This window comes from Semicossyphus pulcher, unplaced genomic scaffold, assembly GCF_022749685.1.
Source record: "Semicossyphus pulcher isolate SPU_LCO1_2020_fin unplaced genomic scaffold, fSemPul1.0.p SCAF_19, whole genome shotgun sequence".
Lineage (NCBI taxonomy): Eukaryota > Metazoa > Chordata > Actinopteri > Labriformes > Labridae > Semicossyphus > Semicossyphus pulcher.
The window spans coordinates 13,769,148-13,778,577 of NW_027211692.1; positions in this window are offsets into that span (position 1 = coordinate 13,769,148).

Sequence of the window (9,430 nt, forward strand, 5' to 3'; positions counted from 1 at the left end):
GACACTAAACAGAAACACACATGTTGTTTATTAGTGTATTTACTCAAATGCTTCACTTAAACAAACTATCTCAGTGTAGTAAATTCCCTCAGCGGAAGATATTCTTCACAGTCCAACATTCAAGCCCAACTCTCATGTATGTATGCTGACAGGCCAAACTACTTTAAACAATTTGTAAACATAAGCAGCAAATGCATACTAGACAGTTAACTTTTTGACTTTGGCTGATGTTTTATTGCACTTCTTCAATTTCCCCCTCTCCTTTGCACACTCCTTCAGCCTGTCTGGAAATATGAAGCATCTATCAAAAGAGGCCCAAACTAAAATAATAATTGTTATCAATGGAAAAACTTAAAAAATGGTCTAATGTTGACTAACCAAGGCTGCTTATTTCCTTTAATGGTGAATATGTTAGCTAAATAACACCAGGCTACTTCAGTACTTTTTCAGAGGCATTAACCATTAAATCATTTTCTAAAGGATTTGTATCTGACGTTTTTCTTCAAGATTTTTGAACACATCTATTGGTTTCATCTTTATCAAAAGCTTTATCAGCTTTTGCTGTCATCTCTCTCCACCTTGTGGCTTGTTCCTGTCATAGCATATGAGGTCCAATTCTTCCTGTAGTGTCATGTGTAACCAACAGAGGTCAGGAGGAAATGTGAAAAGTCTTCATGCGTAAACTATACTGTGTGAATTCTACTGTGGGCTTATTGTAAGCTTAGCTCGCAATTTCCCCCACTCACTGTCTGCATTTTTGCTGATATACACAGATTGTGATGAAGCACACACAATCACACACAATGTATTTAAAGCACACACAGCATGTGAGATGTCAGGTGCATGTCATAAGCCTGTTCACTTGCATAATAGCAACACAGTCTGCACCTGCTGTGTGCTTTGATCTTGCTATTCTGCGGCTGGGTGTGCTAACAGATTCTGTTGGCCCAGTGCATTTACACCTGTCAGCGATAACATTATGGCCACTGACATATGAAGTGAATAACATTGATTATCTCGTTACAATGGCTCCTGTCAGTGTGTGGTATGTGTTAGGCTGTAAGTGAATCTTTTGTCCTTGAAGTTGATGTTTGGGAGCAGGAAAAATGGAAAAGTGTAAGAATGTGAGCGACTTTGACAATGGCCATTTGATGGCTGGACGACTGGGTCAGATCATCTCCTCAAAACTGCAGCTCTTGGGGGGTGTTCCCTGTCTGCATTGGTCAGTACCTACCAAAAGTGGTCCAATGAAGGAAAACTGGTGAACCATACTTGAACTGGTTCCTATGTGGCCAAGGCTCATTGATGTGCGTGGTGAGCAAAGGCTGGCCCATGTGGTCCGATCCAACAGAAGAGGCTACTGAGGCTCAAACTGCTGAAAAACCTAATGCTGGTTCTGATAGAAAGGTATCAAAACACAGTACATCGCAGTTTGTTGCTAATGGGGCCGCGTGGCCGCAGACCGGTCAGGGTGTCCATGCTGACCCCTGTCCACCGCCAAAAGCGCCTACAATGGGCACATGAGCATCAGAACTGGACCACGGAGCAGTGGAAGAAGGTGGCGTGGTCTGATGAATCACATTTTCTTTTACATCATGTGGATGGCCAAGTTTTGCGTCGCTTACCTGGGGAAGACATGGCACCAGGATGCACTATGGGAAGAAGGCAAGCCAGCAGAGGCAGTGTGATGATTTGGGCAATGTTCTGCTGGGAAAACTTGGATCCTGCCATTCATGTGGATGTTACTTTGACACGTACCACCTACCTCAACATTGTTGCAGGTCAAGTCCACCCCTTCATGGAAACAGTATTCCCTAACGGCAGTGGCCTCTTTCAGCAGGATAACACGCCCTGCCACGCTCTGAAAATGGTTCAGGAATGGTTTGAGGAACGCGACAACGAGTTCAAGGTGTTGATTTGGCCTCCAAATTCCCCAGATCTCAATCCAATCGAGCATCTGTGGGATGTGCTGGACAAACAAGTCCAATCCATTGAGGCCGCACCTCACAAGTTACAGGACTTAAAGAATCTGCTGCTCACGTCTTGGTACCAGATACCTCAGCACACCTTCAGAGGTCTAGTGGAGTCCATGACTCGATGGGTCAGGGCTGTTTTGTTGGAGAAAGGGGGACCTACGTAATATTAGGCAGGTGGTCATAACGTTATGGCTGATGAGTGTACGTCCCATCTGACTTTTCTAAGATATGAACTCATATTCATTCATATTTTGTATAACTACTACATCAATGTGCACCAATTTTCCTGTGTCTAATGATATGTTTTTTTCTCTTGAAAGTTTAAAAATTTCCCTTTAAATGATTTCATTAAGAGATGATCCAGTTCTCCCACACTATTTTCCTATAAACAAAATTCAGTTTCAGTATTACTCCTTGCTGTCTCCACCCATGTTTTCTCATTATTTGGTCATTCTCGATACGTCTATTTTTTTAATCCCAAAAGCACACTGTTTTCTTCGTCCAGTCATTTTTAAACTGACACTAGATTTTACAGTGAACGTGATCATCATCGAGCTTTATTGTTAAGTGTCTTGTGATTCTTTTTCTGGTCTCAATACAGTTTGTTTTGTTCTCAAGTCTTAACTGTTCTTTCTGTCCACATCCAAAAAGGGAGTCCACTAGAAGCAAGAATAATCTATTAAAAATAAGGTTAACTCAAATGAACATTGGAATGTGTGGTTGATGTGCTTTGGAGGTGTTGATAGTGCAAACCAATCTAAAATAGATGCAGGGTGGATGTCGGCCTTTGTAAGAGAGAAGTAGGAGCAAACACGGAGACCATGCAGCTTATGTAACCAATGTGACGACCCTCCACTGTCAACCAATTGTCGACGGAGGTTTGCAATGACAACCTCCAAGAAACTCAAAGTCATCAGGGCAATATAAAACCGTCTATCAGTTTAAACTCTGTCACGCCCACTGCTGCCTCCTAGCAGGTCTCTCTCCCTCCCTGTTTCTGTGTCTGTCTCTGCTTAATTACAGGAGTGGGTTCAGGTGTGTGGGAGCCAGTGGGCAGCTGCTTATCATCTCATCAACTTTGCTACAAATACCCGGCTTCTCCACCACCACACTGCCAGATCGTAGACTCAGTTTGACAGTCAGTACGCTTCGGCCTTTTTGCTCTCTAAATTTTGCATTCCTGTGTCACCCTTGTTTCTTCTGCCTACAGTGCCCTGGCCCTGCTCCCACCACCGGCCTACTCCTGGAATCCCTTTTTGACCCACACCCTCTTGAAAAGAACCTTGGCTCCCCCTACTTCAGCCCTGCCTTCCCCTTCGTACCCTTTTTTGAGTTTGTAATCCGCTCTTTTGCTTTTAAACCAGCCTCAGTGGCTGTGTTCTGCTCCTTGGGTTCAAGTTCCTTTTTCCTGCCCAACAAACTCATTGTCTTTGACAAATATCTGCATTATAATTGAATAGGTATTTAATCAAAACAGCACTATGACCTCAATAACCCATTCCTACTGACCATTGTAACCCAATGAATTCCAACTATTGATATCAAAATCCGGGCTGTACAGTGGTTAGCGCTGTTGCCTCAAAGTGAGAAGGTTCCTGGATCAAATCCCAGTTTGGACGGAGGGGGCCTTTCTGTGTGGAGTTTGCATGTTCTCCCTATGCATGTGTGGGTTCCCTCCGGGTATTCTGGCTTCCTCCCTCAGTCCAAAGACATGCTCGTTAGGTTAATTGTTGACTCTAAAATTGCCTGTAGGAGTAAATGTGAGTGTGAATTGTTGTATGTCTCTATGTGTCAGCCCTGTGTTTGACTGATCAGTCCAGGGTGTACCCCACCTCTCGCCCAGTGACAGCTGGGATAGGCTCCAGACCCCCACGATACCGAACAGGATAAGCGGTATAGATGATGGATGGATGTATTTCAAAATGTCTGTTTACAGTTGACTCAAAATGCTGCTGTGTTTTTTGCCATACCACAGGAAAATGAGGAGCTCAGAATCATGATGAGTGTGGTCAGTCTAAACCAAGGTTATCCTCTGAACCTAAATTACACAAATGTAGCACCAACACTGACTAGAAGCAGCTGCACAAAACAATATTAAAAAAACTCCAAATATTTCACCAAATATTCACATAACTATGTAGATCAATCTTACTACAATCAAGCTCGCACCAATACCAACCAAATCAGGAGCTGTAGCACTCAAGTGACTCACAGACACGAAACAACTTCCTCACTGCCCTTTTGTTAGCTTCTCACCTTAAAACCAAGTTCTCTACCTAAGGATTTTAGGGCATACCGTGTTCAATGCAATTTAGCATTTTATTACACCATCAAGACGACACAAAAGGCACGGAGTAGTCACGTAAAGTAAACGCTTTCTCTGCCCTGGTTACTCTACAGCATCAGATATTTTTGATGCCTTCACTGTCAACATGAAACACGTCATGCGGATGTGAATGTTTTTCTTGGCTCATTGTATTTGTACTCTAATCATAATGATGCAATCCTTCCAAACTATGGCTCTGTTACTCTGACGTGGTATCTTTGCCCCTGTGTGCAAACAGTAGCTGTTGGTTCAGTGACTGCAGCTGTTTCTTTCTAATGCATGTTTTGCATGACTCTCACATCCGATCCCAGAGCTGCAGTGTCTCCTCATATCAAACCATAAGATGGATTTCTCTCCACAAAGGTGTCACATATCTGATACATTTTAGAAAAGTGACACTGTCCGGTTGGGATCAGTGTCCACACATACAAACACTTGCACAATAGATCAGCCAGAACTCCTGCTTGCAGTTGTTTTGCAGTTTTATCACACACAGAGCAATCACACAGCTGCTATCAGTGCCAGCCAGGAGTTCCTCATTAGATAGGGAATTAGAAACATGTTTGCTTATGAATGCTTAATCTCTCCTTGTGCCATCGTGGCATAATGGGAAGAAACCACCATGAAATGAGTGTAGTTTGGCCTAACAGAAATGGCGGTTCAAAGCAGAGGCTTTAAGGGCTGTGTGTGTGTGTGTGTGTGTGTAAGATTGATCTGAATAGATAGCGGACATTCTTGTCTTTATTGAGGAAGTACCATCAATATGAAAACATCAAAGCAAGAACAGCTGGAATGTGATTCCTAAAACACCTTCTGTGCACATGTGGACGTCAAGAGGACAATGATTTATCTTTTGCAACTTTGTTCTCCTGCCATCTTCTGTCTTTACCCTCCCTCCCTCGGGATTTAAGTCAGTTTCGATCAGTCAATCAATCAATCAACATTTATCCATCCATTTATTATCATACCACTCATCCTGTTTACCGCCTGTCAGTCAACCTTTCATGCTCACTTTCACCTATTGGCAAGCATATCTTTGGGCTGTAGAGAGAGCCCACAAATGCACAGGGTCCAAGCCTGAGCCAGCCCTAACTATAAGCTTTATGAAAAAGAAGCCTACTCTTAAAAGTACAGAGGGTGTCTGCTTCCTGGACCCTGACTGGTAGATTGTTCAAGAGGAGGGGGGGCTGATAATTGAAGGCTCTACCTCCCATACTTCCCTTGGAGACTTTAGGTAGCACAAGCAGGCCTGCGTCCTAGGAGCACAATGTCCTAGAGCGGTAATAGGACACTATGAGCTGTTTGAGATATGATGGTGACTGACCACTAAGGGCTTTGTATGTGACATGGTGAAGGTGTTTCACATAGATAACAAAAAATGGATGAATATAAAGAAAATAGTATGGTGTTAATTTTTTTGTTGTTTTGATAATACTATCAGTCTCCAAACAAAGCTGTTTAACTTGTGGAAGATGACTCGGAAGAAAGTTGCTCTACTGGATTTAAGAGTTTGCATTGTACTTTACAATGCAGCTCCCCCATGGCTGTATACAGTAATATATACAGTATATAGCAGCGACAAACACCCCGCAGCGGGAGGGCGTCTCCTTTTCTGTTGATCGTCTTTATGTCACATTTAGTGTATTCGCTCTAGGTTACAAAACCAGAAGTTCTTATAGGTTTACAGTGCTTAGTGTGTGTTGTGTTTGAGTGATTGCTCTGTCTCTCTCTCACACACAAACAAACACACACATGCACTGTCATGAAAGGAACCAATTGCAGGAAATTTGATGTCTGGCTTCAACTTCCCCTCGATGACCTTGGTCTAGGAAAGCGTTGACTTCTTCGGTCCGGATCTGAAGCTGAGGCCCAAAGAAGCTGTTGTATTCTACTTTCTTTCTTTGCCTTGCTTTCATTTTCATTATCACCTGTTTTTGACAGACTTTCCATAATTTTTTATTTCTGCCCCTTTTCGGTGACATTCATTCAACATTTAGGTTTCACATTGAGACATCACTTAGGCGACAGTTGATGTAAAACATATGTCTTTATTTTGTGCCCCATGATGACTGACCTTTGTGCCAAGGAACACGGCGTTCTTCTGGTAACACAAGATTACACAGTCGTTCCTCTTCCCAGACAAACATTAATTTTCCTGTAAAGTAAGTATTCTGGTTGTTTTGAAAAGTCAAATCTTCCATCCCACTCTTACTCACATCTGACCTCTCTGCAGAAACATCTGCAGCAACAATAAGCAATTTAAGCAAATAAGGCTTTCATTTCTTGGTTCCGTTTTCTCAAATGTCAGGATCCGATGCTTTGCTTGTCTTATGAGACAGTAAACTGAATATCTTTTGCTTTTTTCCCAGCAGGAACGTTAAAAACACTCTAGAACAAAATATAACATTTTATCTTATACAGAATGACACATGAATACAAGGTCATACAACATCACCACAATATTGTGTAGGTCCCCTTTTGCCGGCAAAACCGCTGTGATCCGTCGAGGCATGGACTCCACTAGACCTCTGAAATTGTGCTGAGGTATCTGGCACCAAGACGTTAGTAGCAGATCCTTTAAGTCCTGTAAGTTGCAAAGTGCGGCCTCCATGGATCGACTTGTTTGTCTGACACATCCCACAGATGCTCGATTGGATTGAGGATATGGATATGGAGGCCAAGTCAACACTTTGAACTCGTTGTCATGTTCCGCAAACCATTCCTGAACCATGTTTGCTGTGTGGCAGGGCGGGGTGCATTATCCTGCTGAAAGAGATCACTGCCAGTAAGGTATACAGTTTCCATGAAGGGGTGTACTTGGTCTGCAACAATGTTAAAGTAGGTTGTACGTGTTAAAGTAACATCCACATGAATGGCAGGACCCAAGGTTTCCCAGCAGGACATTGCCCAAAGCATCACACTGCCTCTGCCGGCTTGCCATCTTCCTGTCTTCCTGTAGTGCATCCTTGTGCCATGTCTTCCCCAGGTAAGCGATGCACACACGCCTGGCCATCCACATGATGTAAAAGAAAACATAATTCATCAGACCAGACCACCTTCTTCCACTGCTCCGTGGTCCGGTTCTGATGCTCACGTGCCCATTACGGCTATGCAGCCCCATACACAATAAACTGCGATGTACTGTGTGTTCTGACACCTTTGTAACAGAACCAGCATTACGTTTTTCAGCATTTTAAGCTATGATAGCTCTTTTGTTGGATTGGACCACATGGGCCAGCCTTCACTCCCCACGCACATCAGTGAGCCCTGGCTGTCCATGACCCTGTCACTGGTTCACTGGTTTTCTTTCCTTGGACCCCTTTTGGTAGGTACTGACCACCGCAAACAGAGAACGCCCCACAAGAGCTGCAGTTTTGGAGATGCTCTGACCCGGTCTAGCCATCACAAGTTGGCCCTTGTCAAAGTTGCTCACATGCTTACTCTTGCCTATTTTCTGGCTTCCAACACAACAACTTTGAGGACAATAAGTTCACTTGCTGCCTAATATATCCCACCCACTTACAGGTGCCATTGTAACGAGAAAATGTTATTCACTTCACCTGTCAGTGATCATTATGTTATGGCTGATCAGTGTATACCATACCCCTTAATCAGATATACTGTATATGCAAAGGTAAAGCTGATGGATCACATCTAAGAGCTGTCATCCATGATTTTAAATTGTCCAGATGCAGAAGAGATTGTGTTGAGTTGGACAGGAAGGGGAAGCTGTATATTCTGGCAAAGCTTCTATGGAAAAATGTCCTCTTCCTGTCTGTGTAAACTGTCTCAGGGTAATATACATTAAACATTACAACAGGGCGAAGCATTTACCTGTATACCGTTTTAACGGCAGGTAAAGGATGCATAATGATAGGCTGGGACACTTATTTTAATGTTGACATGTTTTGGTGCCGTGACCTTGCAATCAGTCTTTGCAAACAGTCTTTGTATATCAGCAGTGCATATTGTATGCAATAAGTTTATTGTATTTGTGTGTATGTTGTGTGTATGTTGGGTTATGGTCTCTATGTTAGGAGACAGAGTCCGAAGAGCCATTTATCCATAAAATCCTTTTTTTAAATCCTTTTATTTTGGATGCATTTGGTTTCTGTTTTAGACATCAGAAGCAACAGACAGTAAAATTGTGTTTTTTCACTGCTCTTGCTTTTGTGCCATGGGAACGATGTGTCCTTTCCGGCCATGGATCAAAAACATGCAATTGTGGTGGACACTTGTCACTCCCCGTAACCACACAAAGATAAATCAATGTACTTCATAAATCTCTCTCTAAACATTTTTTACATTTTTTCTCTCGTCTCCAAACTGAAATAGCAGGATTATGTCTCTCGTGTTCAGAATACACAACGCTGCCTTTGAAATGTCCTCTACCATAAGGTCACATCTGTGGTTGCCATGGTGACAGATCCCGTTGCCAGTATACCTCAGAATAATTAAGTGATTTCCAATGGGTGTAAGCGTCTCTTATTGGCTGTGTTACATTGTATTCAAATCAATAAACTGCCTCTTCACATATCATGTTATATGGAGCATGCACAGTATAGCTGTGTCTATTGAGATTGCACACCGATCAGCCATAACATTAGGACCACTACTAGGTGAAGTGAATTACATTTAATATCTTGTTGCAATGGCACTTGTCAGTTGGTGGAATGTGTTCGGCAGCAAGTGAATCTTTTGTCCTCGATGAAACAGTATTCCCTGATGGCAGTGGCCTCTTTCAGCAGGATAATGCGTCCTGCCACACTGCTCAAATGGTTCAGGAATGGTTTGACGAACACAACAACGAGTTCAAGGTGTTGATTTGGCCTTAGATCTCAGTCCCATCGAGCATCTGTGGGATGTGCTGGACAAACAAGTCCGATCCATGAAGGACCCACTTACAGGACTTAAAGGAACTGCTGCTAACGTTCTGGTGCCAGATACCTCAGCACACCTACAGAGGTCCATGCCTTGACGAGTAAACGCTGTTTTGGCGGCAAAAAGGGGACCTATGTACATAATATTAGGCAGATGGTCATAATGTTATGGCTGATCGGTGTGTATTTGTGTGTTTTCGTTTTGCATGAATTCACATCAATCCACTGTGTGTGTATAATGTCCATCT